Below are 15,776 nucleotides of genomic sequence, written 5' to 3' on the forward strand. Positions count from 1 at the left end.
TGGGTCAGATCCTCCATCAGCCCAGACTGGGCCAGTTCTGATACAATCAGTTAAACCATATCAGTTTACATTATAAAATATGACACAAAATATCATACTGAGACCTACTAAAGGCAATTCCAGTAATCAGTGCTGCTGCAGGCATGGTTCAGGGATCACCAGTCACTTTTGCAATTTGCACCTGTGTCAGGTAGCAGAGCAGCTCCTGAGGTAACTGGGAGTTAACTCTGTTCTCTCTGTCCCATTGCCAGAATAAAAATTACCCAACTGGTGTCACACACTGGGAGCAATTTCTTCCTGCTTGCAAATCCCATCTGCAGGAGCTAAGGCATTTCCCAAATATTTTACAACCAAGAAATAAACTATATCAAAACTAATCCAATATATCAAACAATTTTGGATAGCTTTACGTGAATATCTGACTACTAATCTTCAAGTACTTTAGGGGGAAGAAAGAGAGACCTATTTAGCATGTGCTGATGTGTTGTTGTGACAGGTGATGCAGGCAGAAGCCCATTCCCAGATGGAAGAGCTTCAGCAGCTGGATCTCCCAGCACAGTGCCTGGTGATGCATCCCCACCTCCATCCTCGGGGGCAGCTGGCTCAGGATGCTCAGATCTGAGTCTGCCAGGGCTGCTGAGATTCTGCTGGCTACAGGATGCTCACACACTTGGGGCCCTGCAGCTCTATCTCCCAGCTGCTGGTATCACCTCAGGGTTTTAAAAAATACCTAAAAATACAACACCTTCACTCTCAGCTGACAGAAGGGATTCAGCTCTCCAGGTGCTTCTAAACCATCCCACAGCACAGGGGTGTGGTGGCAGCAGCACTGGGGCTGAGGCAGGCAGCAATCCTTGTTAATTTGGGGGGGTTGGCAGCCTGATGTTAGGGCTGCAAGAGCAGGGAAAGGAGCCTGAGCACATCCAACCAGAGACATTCCTCCTGAGCCATGAGAAAATAATAGCTTGACATTTGTGAGTGTCAATAGCACAGGGAGGGACAGCAGAACAGTGGCTGATTGCTCTGTTCCACGTGTGCACAGCAATCTCCTTCTGATTCCAGCTGCACATGCATTTCCCTCTGATCATCAGGAGTTGAAGGTAACTTGAAGGAACACACCCACCAAGCCCTCCCATCCCTCCTCAATTTAGTTAATGAGGTCATTATAAAGATGCATGAATGTCTTGCAAGCAAGGGTTGAATTTTTATGCCACAGTGGCAATGTCTTTCCTAGAAAAGCTATTAGGGAAAAGAGACTGCTTATTATACCTTTTAAAGGAATTTTCATCCCTTTACCTACTCTGAAGAGACTTGAAAATAACATGTATGTACTGAGGAACAGAAATAGTTTAGAATAACACAGTCTGAGAAATCCTTCCTGTCACAGGACAGTGGTTTCCCATTTTCTGCTGAGATTATCTCCTCTGTCCTGCATCCAGGAACACCTTCCTCAGGGACAGAGATGATGCTTCCAGCCTTTCTCAGACCATGGTCCTTCAGGACAGCAGTGGGACCTGGTCACAGCTTTGTGTCCTGAAGCCCTGTGAGTTGTGTCATCCTGTAGTCAGGAAAGAAAGAAAAAATATCTAGAAAAACACTGCATATTAAAGGAGATCTGCTTATAAGTGCTCCAGCTCAGACACTTGTAGAGGGTTGATCTCCTTTTTGTAATTTTTTCTGAATTTTTTTTAGGTGTTTGCTCACTGGGAATAACTTTGTTATGTTTGTCTAGTTCCTGACCTGTTAAATTCCTGAAGCATGGAAATGGGAAGATTCCGGCACTGTGGGTATGCAGGAATCAGCACTTTCTGCAGATTAAATTGTCTGCAATGCCATGTTTTGGGTCTACAAGGGAACAGGTTTCAGCCCTAAGAAAAATCTCATTGTGTGGGCAGAAGCAACACAAGCTGCAGGCACATGCTGAAGCTGTGTGTGTGTGTCTGGGCAGAGATTTTTTGTTTCACTGGTTTCTTTTCTCAGCTGTCAGCAGCTAAGGTTACAGGATGAAAGAACACACCTGCAGAAGCTGCCACTCCTACATCTGGCACTCAGACCACCCTTCCCTGCCCTTTCCCATCACAGAGGAAGCCCCCAGCAGCTCACCAGCCCTTTTCTCCCACACTGCAGCCAGTGACACAAGCAATGTCTGAGAGGACAAGGGGGAGCAGTTTGAACTAAGAGAGGAGAGCTTCAGGTTAGATATTAGGAAAAAATCCTTCCCTGTGAGGGTGGTGGGGCCCTGGCACAGGGTGCCCAGAGGAGCTGTGGCTGCTCCATCCCTGGAAGTCCAAGGCCAGGCTGGATGGGGCTGGGAGCAACCTGGGCTAGTGGAAGGTGTCCCTGCCCATGGCAGCGGGCTGGAACTGGATGATCTTTAAATTCCCTTTCAGCTCACACCATTCTGTGATTCTAAAATGAAATAATCCCCCCTGTGTGCACAGAGGTGAAGCACATGGGCTTCTGAGCTGGGTTTGCACTTATCAGGTGAATTAGAATTTACTTTGGCTTTCCACTGGGAAATGAATTAGTGTCATCCTGCCCTGGAGCCATGTTAAGTGCACAGTAGCTCTGACATTGCTGCTGTGCACTCAGCTGATGCATGAGTCACTGCATCCCTTGACTCAGAGAAGTTTTCCTCATTGGCACTTGAAAAACAAGCACGAGGGGAGAGGAGAAAGAGAGAGAGGTGGAATCTCTGTGCTTCTGTCAGAACTGAAATGAAAACTGTGCTGTTCTCAAAGGACAGTGATCCCTCCACCCACAGTCTCTTTCCAAAATTTCTGCAGCTCAAAGGATGTTCTCCTTCTCTCCTTCACTTCAGAAATGGAAGAAACAATCATGGAAAAAGTCAAGCCCAATTGATAGCTTTCCACAAATATTTTGCCTTGTTTACTGAATTGGCTGAGTGGTTCTTCCAAATCACTTCATTGAGGTGGTGATCATAGGGTTTATTTCAAAGTCTTGAACCAGGTTTTATTTTACATCACATTCAGGTGTTTAATCTGTGACTTCAATCATCCCCTTATATTATTTGTTTGTCATCTGTTAGGATGTGTTTGTGCAGTTCCCAGAGCAGAAGTATCCCGATCTTCAGAGTCCCCAGAAGCTGCAGTTGGAGACCAGTCAGGTCTGATAATCAGATTATTATTTCCATATTATCCCTCCTTCAGTGAAACTGTAATTCAGGCATGTTCATGGCTTCAAACCTACCCTGGATTAAATTCCTCTCTGGATAAAAAGCTGATATTTGTGTGATGAGCACACATTAATATAGATGACAGATACTTTGTTCAGGTGTAACCTCACTTCTAAGAGGTCACATTCCATTGGAAGTGCCTCGGGGTTTAGCATCTCCTGACTTTTTCCTTTTGCCTTGGAAGAGGAACAGGAGGCAAAGAGTTTGGTCTTTCAGTCTTTGCTTCTCCTTATTGATAAATGTCCTCCGTATTTCCATACTTCAAAGGAATGTCCTTTTGCCATGATGAATAGCCCTTTTAGGCCCAGAATCAATTCAGACCTTTTCCATCCCAGCACTTGAAATTCTTGGGAGGATACTCCAATCTCCATAGTCCTGTTCATTGTTATGCGACTGCATCAGCATTAGAACAGAAATCAATCTTGATTTACATTTTGCTCTTATCCAGGTGCTCAGAGCAGCAGATTTTCAATGCTTAGTTAGTGGACTTTGCACTAAATAAATTTTTGGGACTTTTGCTAGTCTAGTGACATAAAGTCTGGAAATTATTGTAAACTTTGACAAGTATCAGCTCTGCTCTATATTAAGGCTGTTCCATCCTTTCAAAATACACTCTGATTCTTAGTAATAGTTGCTTTTCCATTTTTATTCTCTCCTCTTTGTTTCCAAATTGTAATTCTACAGCTACTTAATGAAAGAGACTCTTTACCAGTTTTGTTTTTTTTTTTTTTTTTTTTTTTTTTTTTGTACACACTACAAAAAGGCTCTGAAGGCCTAGAAGAAACACAAGGAATGACACTAAAAATATTTTTAAGGATAATGTCTTCCTTGTGCCAACAGGTAAAAGTCATTCAAGGTAGTAATTATAGAAAAGAAAATAGCTTGAAACCCTGTTCATCCTTGGTATTGCCCTGCCAGGTTCAGATTGCTATTCCCAAACAAATCCACTCAGATATGAAAAATACAGGAAAACCCATTCAAGCAATTTCTAATTATATTTAGTTGCTATTAATACCTTGAACCTTCTTTGATCTGGAATTATCCTTGCAGAATATGTTGGAAGATCTCTGAGTAAACCCAGCCATCTGTAATGTCAAGGTGCATGAAGCAGTCCCTGAATCATTATTCATGGTGCTGGCCCTCAGCCAGGACCTGGAAACTGGGATAATTCTGGGAGCCATCAGCACAAGGCAAGAAATATAAGCATAAAAAACTCTTTTTTGAAGAGTTCAACTCAATTATGGAGAAATATGGCAAAAAAGTTCAAATATATATACACACACATATATATATATTTATGCAGTTAGATTCATACAACACCACAGAGGAAAGAACACTGAGTTTCCAAAAAAAATTTAAGAAGATTGAAGCCAGTATAAAAGCTACTAGGCCAGTCTGTCTTGGATGCATCTTCTCTGAGCTTTAGAAATTAAACTGTGATGATGTGAAGGTCTCTCTGCATCTGCAGAATGGAACCAGAGCATTCATGTGGCTCCAGCTGAAAGGACACTCATTGTTTATAGATAAAGCAAACAGCTGTGCAGAATTTCTCACCAGATCTTTGTCTTCTGAGGTTTTGTAGCCAACATTATCATGTCATCTGATTATTTTTTAACTGTGGAGGTGTAAATGTCTTTGCTTCTAATGCCTCTTGCCTACAACCTTTAATTTTCATATTTTTTTGCTTTGTTGTGGGTATTTTTAACCTCAGCTGAGAAAGAAGAATGAGTAAAGCATTGTAAGGGCTACTCAAGGGCTACTACAACAATCTGTCAGGAGCAGTCTGCACTTCATATTCAATGTGCTCCTTCTTCATGGTTTTGGCTTCTGTTTACTGCTGGTAGTGCTCCAGAAATGGAGAGGAACAGAGGTATCCAAGGGCGTTATTTAACCCATTCTTCAGGAGGCATCTCAGATGAGACAGATGGTTTAGCTGCTGATTTTAATTTGGTTTTTTTTTTCATTGACTGAGGTCAGATGTGATGTGGGATACGTGTGACTGGGAGAGGATAAAGGGGGGAGAGAACAGATGGGATTTGTAACCAAGTCTCTTCATAATGTGTGAAATTTCTATTCAAAAAAGTGAGAGAAATTAGTGGACCTCACAGCATGTCTGGTCCTGTTGTAGGCATCATCTCAGCCTCCCCTCAACTTGATTTTCTTCTGTCCTAATTCCAGAATTTCCTCTTGCCCCCAGTTGTATGATACCCCACAGCACATCTTCTTAAACCCTACTGAGAGAGATGGAGCTCAAAATATTTAAGAAATTGCTGGAAAGGCAACAGTCTACTGTCTAACAGACTGGAGTAATACAGGATGCAGTTTGTCATGGATCCCTCCCAGGAAAAACCTAAATAAATGTCATTCATTCTTTGAACTGACAAAGTTCAAAGACAATGACTTTTTCTCATTGGCAATTTTCTTTCTGCCCCTTGCCCTGAGACTCCACTCCCTTCTAATTTTCTTGTCTTCCCTGAATAATTCCAATGTAAAGCTGAAAAAGTAGGTTTTTGCCTCATTTTTTGTTTAAAACTTGAGATTTGTTTGTTCTTTGTTAAAAATAAAAGATAATAAAGAATTTGCAGTGGCTTGAGCTACACACCTTAAATATTCCTAGTTTTGAATTCACCATCTAGAATAAGTTGAGGGGGAAGAACCTGAGAGGAAAAATTACTCTTTTAACAGTAATCAAATAATATTGAATAATCTGTTTTGTTAGTGGAAAGAAAAGTCCTTAAATTTTAGACCTTTATAATTAGATCCTAAAAGAAGTCAACTTCAAGGCACATGGCTTGATCCCATCAGATGCTGTTAAGGTGTGTTGGTGATGGGCAATGAGAACATGGGAATGAGGAGCTGGACAAAACTCAAATTTCTCTTCAAGTGCACCTGGACAAGAATAATGGTGTTTGGAGATATTAGGACGTGGCCAACTGTTTGCTGATCTCATCTTTCCTCTGGCTGAGGACTTAAGGGGTTGATTTGGTAAAGCAGCCCTTTAAAGTCATGGCTGTGCGACACACCAGCATGAGCTTAGGAAATTTGCCACTTAAGGACAATTCCTTTGTCACCAACTGTGACAGGACACAGAGCTGGCAGTTCAGAGCCAGATGATTCTTTGGGTTGTGGAGGAATCAAAACTGCTTCTGCAGATTGAAAGGGACCAGCAATTTAATGTCTTTTTGAAAGATTTGTAGCTTCTAAAATTCTTTCTTTGATAGTCTCCATTTCTATTTAATCAGCAGTTATTAAATATGTTCCAGAAGATTTGCTGAAGGCTGAATATTGCTTTCTTCTCCTTCTTCTGCAATAAATGACTGAAACAGAATAATTTGAGGGTTTGCTTTAGTGACAGCATCTCATTGAGAAGAATGATCTCAATGCATATAACGTCCCCACAAAAGAGAAGAGGAGGCTGAAGGAGGTGACAAACCAATCACATTTTCTACATTTCTCAGTTTGTGTACTTTTGTCTCTGGTGGTTTTTTTCCTTCTCTTTTTTTTGGGGTTTGCTTTGTTTTTAGCTAAAAACTGGTTGGGATTTTTTGATGTTATTTCATTCACAAGGGTGAGGGTGCTTCAGTTTAACAATTTAAACATCAGGTGTATTAAGGGAGCTGTTTTGCTCCTTCAGCATCAATAGACAAGGACCTCAGCACTATTACATGTCCAGTTTAATGAGATTATTCCCATGTAAATGACAACTTAACTACACTGGAATGTCTTACCTGTGTCAGTGAGACACACAGTAAGAGAAGGACAAGACAATTCCTCTGAGATACCAGAAATCCATGTAAAAATCCCTATCCCAATGAACTACAAACTCCATGAAGGCTAAAATGCCCACCCTCAGCTAAGCAGGCAGCATCCCTTTAGGACAAATGGGATGAAAATGAAATCCAAATACAGATCAGCAAAATTTTTAGTAAGTTCCTGAAAGAGCATGCCACAGGCTATCTCACATTGAATTTCCTTAAGGCTTATGAAAAACTTGAAAACCCCTTCATTTTGTCTCAGTACACAAGGGAAAAAAAGTTTTCACATCTCAAACTATGTGTGAGCTGAAGAAATCATTGCTGCCCACTTCTGCAGAGAATCTCAAAAGCCAAATGCACTCCCGGAACATAAAGCATTGGCTCTATAGTGTGAAACAGTGTCATAGACAGCTAATAGAACCAAACAGTTCATGTAACATTTACATTTCATAAACATAAGATATTCACTGTGTGGATGTGTGCTGATCATCTCACATCTCAGCTAATAAGCCAAGGATCTCTTCACAGCTGATAGGAAGAAAAAGAGACATTTTTAGGGCACAATTAATTTGCTGTATTTTGCAATGTGCTTTAAAGTGAGATGAAGTGCCTATTTGTCTCTGGTGGGTTTGTGGGAACCTATGGGGACTCACCCAAGTGAACAAATCTACATTGCAAAAGTCTACAGTCGGTCTGAAAAATCACCTCCTCAGTGCCTATAACACAGAGGAGTGCCAAGTTCTAAAGAAAGCCTGTAACTATTTTTACTTTATTTTATAAGGGAAGTTTCTCTTAATGAGTTCCCTTTTCAAATCTAATCCCCCAGCTTCTTGTTTGGGAAGATTTCTTCAGATAGACTCTTGTATCATTAATGTTCTGGTGTAGGACTGCTTTTTTACAAAGTCTCCAGCTATCATTAGTGCAGATATCCTTCATCTATAATGCACTTGCAGTGGTTCCCATGTGTCCTTGCTTCTCTGTTACTTTCTCATTTGTGTCAAGCCCTGAGCACTGGATTAGGATGTTTGGCTGGGAAGCCTCCATTTACTGCTGCCAGCGTGGATTTTTTCTGGTGGCACTTTGCCAGGTCTTTCCCTTGGGGTCTCTGCTCTGCAGCCCGTGAGCTGGTGGTTCTGTGGTGTGCTCTGAGGGCTTATTTGCACTGAAGGCAGCTGTACCCCCTTTTCTTTTTTAATGCAAGGGTGATGAGTGAGCCTTGGCTCAGGCTGAGTTTGAGTGGCTGGCACTGGGGTGCACCCAGGGCCTTTGGGCTGTGTGGACCCTCCAGTCCAGTTGTACATGTGATTTATAACTGAATAAGTCACATATACACATGGACTGGAGCGTCCATTTGCTGTTTATCTCTGTGAGATAAACAGCAATGTCCTTTAGACCATTTTAAAAGAGGATGGATGGGAAGCTGGGGGCTCAGAGTGGGCTTGATTTGCTTTAACACGTGAGGTTAGTGCCTGTCCAGGTGCTCCAAGCTACCTGAGATATCCTCATGCTGGCAGGGCCCAGGAATGTCTGAAGAGGTATCCAAAGCCAGGTGAGCCATTCCAAGATATCTAAAATAGCACCAGGCATGCACTGAACCCTTCCTTTGCTCCATCCCCAGGTTTCTTTCACTTCTCCATCACAGCCTGTGTCACTGCTTGTGCTCCCCAGACTTTCAGTAGCAGAAATAAAGTTTTGTTCCTTGGATGTGGCATCAATGGACAGAGCACTTCAATGCCCTTTCTGTCAGCTGTTGCCAAAGCCACAATTTGTGGAATGTGCTTCTCACTTCATTTGAAGAGTCCTGCCACTCAGGCCTGGACATTGGTGGTGTGCAGGGACAGGGACAACTCACAGCCTGGAGCAGAGGGGTCTGATCTAGGCTGGATCTTCAAGCACAGCAACAACTGATCAACACGGTCCTCACAGCAGTGTATTTCATTGGCTTATTTTAGCCTAGTTGCCCATGTGCTTCATTTGACCTATGCTATTCTATTTAGCTTCTTGATAATGCTGTGTTTTCCTCAGAAACCTTTTCCAAACACAGTCTGCTGTTTGGTGATAGTGCAGTTCCAGTACGTCCTGTGGCCATACTGTTTTAATTAAAGATGAAAAAATGCATGTTCCTTTAGTGAAACATTTCTAATATAACAGAATGGTGACACAGGTTCTGGCATAATAAAAAGGGTGACATTTTTGATATGTTTTTTATAGCTTGTCTTGCCTGCTGCTGGTTCAGGAACAGGTATCAACTAGAGAGACAAATAATGTCCATGGCAGTGTCTGAATAGTAACGTGTTTGAACTGACAAATGAAAGTTAACCCTCCTCAGAAGCCACACTACAAGCACAGAGGGACATGTTCTGGCTCACCCCGTGTGCTTGCAGTGCAGTGAGACACTCAGTGTGCTTTCAGTGTGCATAATTAATAGCAATGACAAGGAAGTACATGAGTAGTACTAAAAATAATAAAAGGCACAGGTTGTTCAGAGCTCCAAGTCAAGCTGTTTCAATCCTGTTGTCTTTGAGGTGAATCCTGAGAGACCTCAAGACTTGACTTTTCTTTTTCTTTTTTTTAAGAGAGAGATTTCTGGATATTTGCTTTTTTGGATTCAGTGCTGTGGGTGGGAAGGGAGATGAGAATATCTGATGGGCTTTGGGAAGAGTGGACAGAGGAACAGGAGGTAGACTGAGAAGCTGAGTAGAGTCTGGAAGCAATCTGGGGATATTTTCATGTGATTGTGTTGTTGCAATCCAGTAGGGGCAAGGAGAGGAGCTGAGTGGGGGACAACTTTCCATGGGATGGGACAGCAGGTCCAGGAAATGAGGAAATTAATTATTTCCTGAGTTGCCACCTTTGGGTGCCGCAGGAGTGGGGGAGGACAGAGATGTGGGAGAAGATGTCTAAAGTAGATGGCAGGAGATGGAAATGCTTTTGCTCTCCCCATGGCTGGAGGATGAAGCCAGTAGAGGCAGAATTAAAAGGTCTGCCTCTGTTCCCTGGCTGCAGAAGCCCAGGAAAAGCAATTCCAGCTTTGGAAGAGGTATTAGAAATCTTCTGGACAAGCTGGAGCCCTTCTTCAGTGAGAGAAAATAAACCCTGTCTGAGCAGCCTTGTCCTGCTTTGGGTCCTGTCCTGGGGGGGAAACCTTGGAGGAGACCTTGGTCCTGCAGCTGCCACCTGGCTGGAGCTCAGGTTGCCTCCTTTAAACTCCTCTGGAAGATAACAGCACTGGATGATGATTTTGTTCTTGGAAAATCCAGTTTTTGGTAATGTTTCTAAGAGCTGATTACAGTTTTGCCTCACTTCACACCCTCAGATTTCCTCTGGCCACCCCACCAAGTGAGAACAATATTTATAAATATTGTAACTCTGGACTTGCTGTCTTTAAAGATGGAAATATTTATTGAAGTTTGAAGATCAAAGGCTGAGGGGAGAACACTCTTCACTGAATTTAGGAAGCTTATATTTTGCTCCCTAAGGAAAAGGCTGCCAATTCTAATTTATCTGACATTTAATTCTTACTGTTCTTAATTTTTTATGAAAAACATATTCATTTAATTGTGTCACCTCTGGCCTGTGTGTATGTCACAAAAAAGAACTTTTCAGTTTAGCAGTGGGTAGCAAAGCAGTGAGAGCTCTCACTGATAATGTCAGTGTAGCTTGCAAAGACACTAACTGTGGGAGGTGATGCTTTATTTTGGGGTGAAATTACACAAGATAGCAGCATAGGCTTGTAGTTTTAGAGAAAATTCCTTTCCCGAGAGGATTGTGCCTTTAGCATGGAATTTAGCTAAGCTGCTCCAAGCCTTTACACAGTTTTCTGAACTCAAGAATATTTGCTTTCAATAAAACAGGCAATAATAACTCTGGAGATTAATTGCTTGGTAATATGCACTGGCATATAGTGATAGCATCTGTGTCTAATGGAAATACAATGGAAATGGGCCTTTGTGGATGAGTTCAGCTAAAACAAACAACTAGAAAACAATCTGGATTCCTGGCTAAGGCCAGGAGAAGAAATGAAAATTAATGTGCAGAGAGATTATCCCATGTGCTGCCTCTGCTGTAAATGTCCTGTAGCAGCACCAAAGGCAGCTCATGTGTTTCCAGACTCTCCCTGTGCCATGTGCTCCCTGTGAAGCAGATATCCTGGTGAGAGCCGAGATTCCCTCTCCCTGCATGGCAGGTGTCCCCAGCACAAGGACATCAGGGGCTTTGTGCCTTGCAACAGCCTATGAACTCTCCTGCCTTGGTCAATCCCCAAGCCCTCAGCCCTGGAAACATTAATTACTTACCATAGAGTCATCCCTCCCAAAGGGAAAAAGAGTCTTCCCCATGGACTTGGTGTCACAACTTCCTCTGGTTTCTCCTTCCCCTGTCACTGGCTTGGTACCCCCAGTGACCACCCCACTACCCCTGGTGGCCAGGCCCCTCTGCCCTCCCCTTAGCTTTACCCCTTGCCCCTTCCCCTTTATAAGCTGCCTGCTCCATGTGGTTCATTCTCTTTCCCCGGGTTTGTCCTTCAGCCATGGTGTTACCCTGCTGGAATAAAACCTTGCAAAAGAGCCTTTCTTGCCTCTGTTATTGAGCCAGCTTCAGTGAGGGTTGAGTGGAGGTTTGGCTACTTTGCCTGAATGTTAGCCTGCTTTTTGAAAGGAGAGGCTTGCTGGGGATGAGAGATAGGCAGCAGCACCTACCACTTTAACACCTGCATTTTTAATTGGTGCCCAACGTGGGGCATAACACCCGCATTTTTAGAGCCTCCACACAGACATTGATACATCCGGAGCCAGGAGCATAATGCATAAAGCATAAAGCACTGCTTTACATACCAGTCCCATCCTCTCTGCAGGAGTAGGACTCTAAATCTGGGGACCAAATTGGCGTCTCAGCTTCAAATGGATGCACAGATAATTTTTCTGGATTGCCTTTTTGAGCTACTTGTTTTGCTGTCACAAGGAAAGCCAAGTTAATGTTTCTAAGATCACGTTTTTTGCTTTAAATAATTATAATAGAATTCCTGCAATACTCATATTTTGATTTCTCCTCACAACACAGTGATTTTCCAGAAAAAAATGCATTTCTGAGGACATAGAGGAGATGTAATTCAAACTATTGAATAAACACTGTAATGTATGAGCCACTAACGCATGACTGAACACTGATTTGCTGGGGAAAAAAATTTACAGAGATACAGCTACAAAAACCTTATCAAGTTCAAGAGATGTAACCAGTAAGAGTAGATGCATGGTTGAAATTTTGAAGCTGACAATGGTTACCTGAACACCATAGCTATAACCTGTGAAGCTCATAAAAAAAATTACTCCTTGAGAGTCAGAGGTTGCCAGACCAGAGGTTCAGGTGGGCTGGTACAACAGCTCTGGCCTACAAACACAAACTTGTTTTTCAGCTGGACATGCTAGAGTATGATGTACCAACATTCCTGGTGCCCCTTTTATGATGAAGCATGACAAACACACACAGTTTCTGATTTTTTTTTTTTGAGAAACTCTACTTTATCACACTGTCTTGGGGTGGAAATGCAAGATGCAGCTGGGTGTGTGTATTCTATTCCCATCTGTCAGAGGTGGGGCAGTTCTCTTCTGTTCTTTGGGCAGTTTTCTTTATCCCTTCCACAACCAATTCTCCCTCCAGGAGATCTCTTCTGTCCATGGGCCATTAATTATTAATTATCTTCTGTTCATGGCCACTGAGTGTCCCTGCATGGCTGATCAAATTCCAATATCCCACTGGGAGATGCTCCGCCCAGGGGAGGAGCCAAGCATTCCTACCTGGATACAATCTGAGCCTGGAACAGCACAGCAGCCTTTGCCCACTGCATTCCCAGAGGAGCAGCTTTCTCCTGCCCTGCATTCCCAGAGGAAGAGCAGGCCCATCTCCAGCAGCCCTGGAGCTGCAGAGGAAAACTGCAGCCTTGTGCAGGATCCCTGCTCCAGCAGAAGCACAGCTGGCACTGCAGGAGGGCTGAGCCCCCACGGGATGGGACTGTGCCACCACCCTGACACACAGGGACAGCTCCTGCTCTGACTCTGGCAGTGGTGCTTTGTATTACTGCATTGTTTATTTTTATTTTTTCCCTAGTAAAGAACTGTTATTCCTATTCCCATATCTTTGCCTGAGAGCCCCTTAATTTTGAAATTATCATAATTTGGAGGAAGGGGGTTTGCATTCTCCATTTCAGGCAAGGTTCCTTCCTTCCTTAGCAGACACCTGTCTTTTCAAACCAAGACACACACACACAACACAACACAACAATTTGCAAAGCAAATTATCAAGCCTGTTAAATGTTAAAACCACACATTCTGCCCTGGTGTTCTGTCTAAAACATTCTGTTTTCAGGTTTACTGAGAAAACATAATAAAGGCTGTATTCAAACAAGCACAGATATGTCTGTCATGTTTTAAGAGGTTGCTTACTGTGGTGGTTCTTCCACAATTCTCAGCTTTGGTTGTGCCTGACACTGGTGAAAGGAACCTTGTGGCTGCTCCTTAGGATTCACAGTGCAAAGTCAGCATAACTGCCACAAAAAACTGCCTAAATTTCAACCCCTTTTATTCAGAATTTTGGGAATTTTTTAATTCCAAAGATGAACCTGCTTCATGTGTGCTGTTATTTTCTCCATCCAGGAGAGCAAGGTGAATTTGGGGGATGCATTGCCAAGCCATGCTGAATAAAGTTCCCTCTCTGGGTTCAGGCCAGGAGAGACTGGAACCCCCAAAACTCAGCATTTAACCTGGTATTCACAGAGGATGAACAGAGGATTTTGGAAAAAGCATGCCAAATGTTAAGGAATACCTACAGAGCTCAGCTTGATATTATTGCCATCCTTCTTATTTTCTGAGTTTCTGATATTAAATTAGACTTCAGATCTTGTGTTACCCTGGAGTGACAGAGTTCCTGGCTTTGCTGGGCACACTCCATGCTTCTGCACATTGTTCCAGGCTCTCAGGAGCAATATATCTATTTTACTGTTAATAAAAGAGAGAGATTGCATCATTGTCCTGCCCAGTAAGATGGCAGTATAAGTCCTGTTAATCAGCAACCAGATCAGTGTTTTACAATCTGCCAGTGCATCTGTTTTTTTTTTTTGTAGTTGATCAAAACAAGTAAGTAAACAGCAAAGAAGTAAATCAAAAAAGAAAGAAAGAATGAAAGAAAGAAGAACTGATAAAAATTAGCTTTATTTGTTTTTTTAAAGTTTTAAAATCACACTGGAAAACGATGACAATTTTTGTGAGGAGGTGAAGAGAGAAGGTAATATAAAATTTTACTCATTCTGCCTCACTCTGTCTTCTCAGTGACACAGGAGGAAAGGCTTTAAAGCAGAAAAATATAGAAACATAAAGCATCAGATGCAAAGGGATTTTCATGATCACAGTGTCAAACCATGAGGTATCACCAGCAGTAACAGTCAAAGATTCATCTTAAAATTGGCCTGTTTCTTGACTCTTTAATCCACATGCACAATTCTGGGATGCTATCCCAAGACCTCATTTTTAGGAACCTGCTGTTTATTTCCATCCCAAAAGCATCCACTGCCAGCGTGGGGCCTTTCTGAGTGTTCAGTCACTGGGATGCTGTCTGTGAGATCCATTTGTGAGTTATTTTTCCAGAAGGAAGATCTTCCCAGAAATGTTTTATGAGGAATCAGGTCCTTGGCAGAACACGGGTGGGCTCTGAGCAATTAAATTGGCCAGAAGAGAAGCAGATGGGAGCTCTGGGTGAGCTCCCCCCGTGTGAGTGGAGCTGGGACATGCTGATGTTATCACGAAGAGCAAGAGGCCCCCCAGATCCCTTTATTCTCAGTAAATCTGCAATTATTTCCTGTGTAGGGGCAGGAGTTCAAGGGAGAGAGGAGCTGATGAATGGCAGAGCCAACAATAATCTGATTTTGCAGCACTGTGGGTCGTTTGGGTTAATGAACTGACTCCTGCTCACAGGCAACCCCACAGACCTGCAAGTGCAATTTGATGATTTGGCTTATTCACAAGTTCCCTGCTGTTTGTAGAGGGTTTTTTAAAACATGGATGTCATCTGTTGGTCTTTACAATCTGAATATAATAATGGGGATTATGGGCTATTTTTTCCTACCTCATTTACTGATACCTTCTGCTTTCATTGCAATGGTTATTTCTCCTTTGCTTTTCCCACTGTGCCTTCCTCATTTTCATGCAATAAAAATAAACCCCCCCCCCCAAAAAAAAACCTCTTTGGGGATTATCTTTGTGTTTGACTGAGAAGCTGTGTGTGTTTTTCCTAGTTTAGCTTGAATATCTTGAATATGAAAAGCAGCACCTTGTCTTCACCCCAGAATTTCAAATATGCATATTTTAAAATATGACTAAAGCTAAACTACACAACATTTTTTGTGATGCACGGGAGAGACTGTGAACTGTTCCACTAAAAATAGTTGAACTTTCTGTATCAGCACTGCATTTTATTGAAAATCATGGTGAAGTTAAAATTGCAATGCAACAAGCAAGCTGTTTTTCCATTAAAGAATATAAAACATGTTATTTTTTTTGAAAAAAACCTATTATTAAACTATTATTTTGTTAGTTTATGTTTGGTTTTGGGATACCAAAAATACAAAAATTTTACAAAAAACAAACTTTTTGTTTGTTTGTTTTTTGTTTAGTACTTTTTTTTTCTTTCTAATTTAGGAAAAATCTCTGATTTTTTTATCTATAAAAGGCATGTAGACATAGGATAAGGGAGAACGGCTTCAAGCAGACAGAGGGCAGGCTTAAGATAGATATTAGAAAGAAATTCTTTCCTGAGAGGGTGGTGGGGCCATAGCACAG

General features: G+C 42.2%; 1 long non-coding RNA gene across 1 annotated transcript; it reads left to right on the forward strand.

The window, feature by feature from the left end:
• The first annotated feature begins 1,202 nt into the window (after positions 1–1,202).
• Positions 1,203–1,869, forward strand: LOC135300131 (uncharacterized). The gene is made up of 3 exons (XR_010362012.1): positions 1,203–1,324; positions 1,440–1,543; positions 1,733–1,869. It is a non-coding gene; the product is annotated as an uncharacterized LOC135300131 (long non-coding RNA).
• Positions 1,870–15,776: the final 13,907 nt, after the last annotated feature.

The sequence above is a fragment of the Passer domesticus genome, chromosome 4 (genome assembly GCF_036417665.1).
Source record: "Passer domesticus isolate bPasDom1 chromosome 4, bPasDom1.hap1, whole genome shotgun sequence".
In the NCBI taxonomy this organism is placed as follows: domain Eukaryota; kingdom Metazoa; phylum Chordata; class Aves; order Passeriformes; family Passeridae; genus Passer; species Passer domesticus.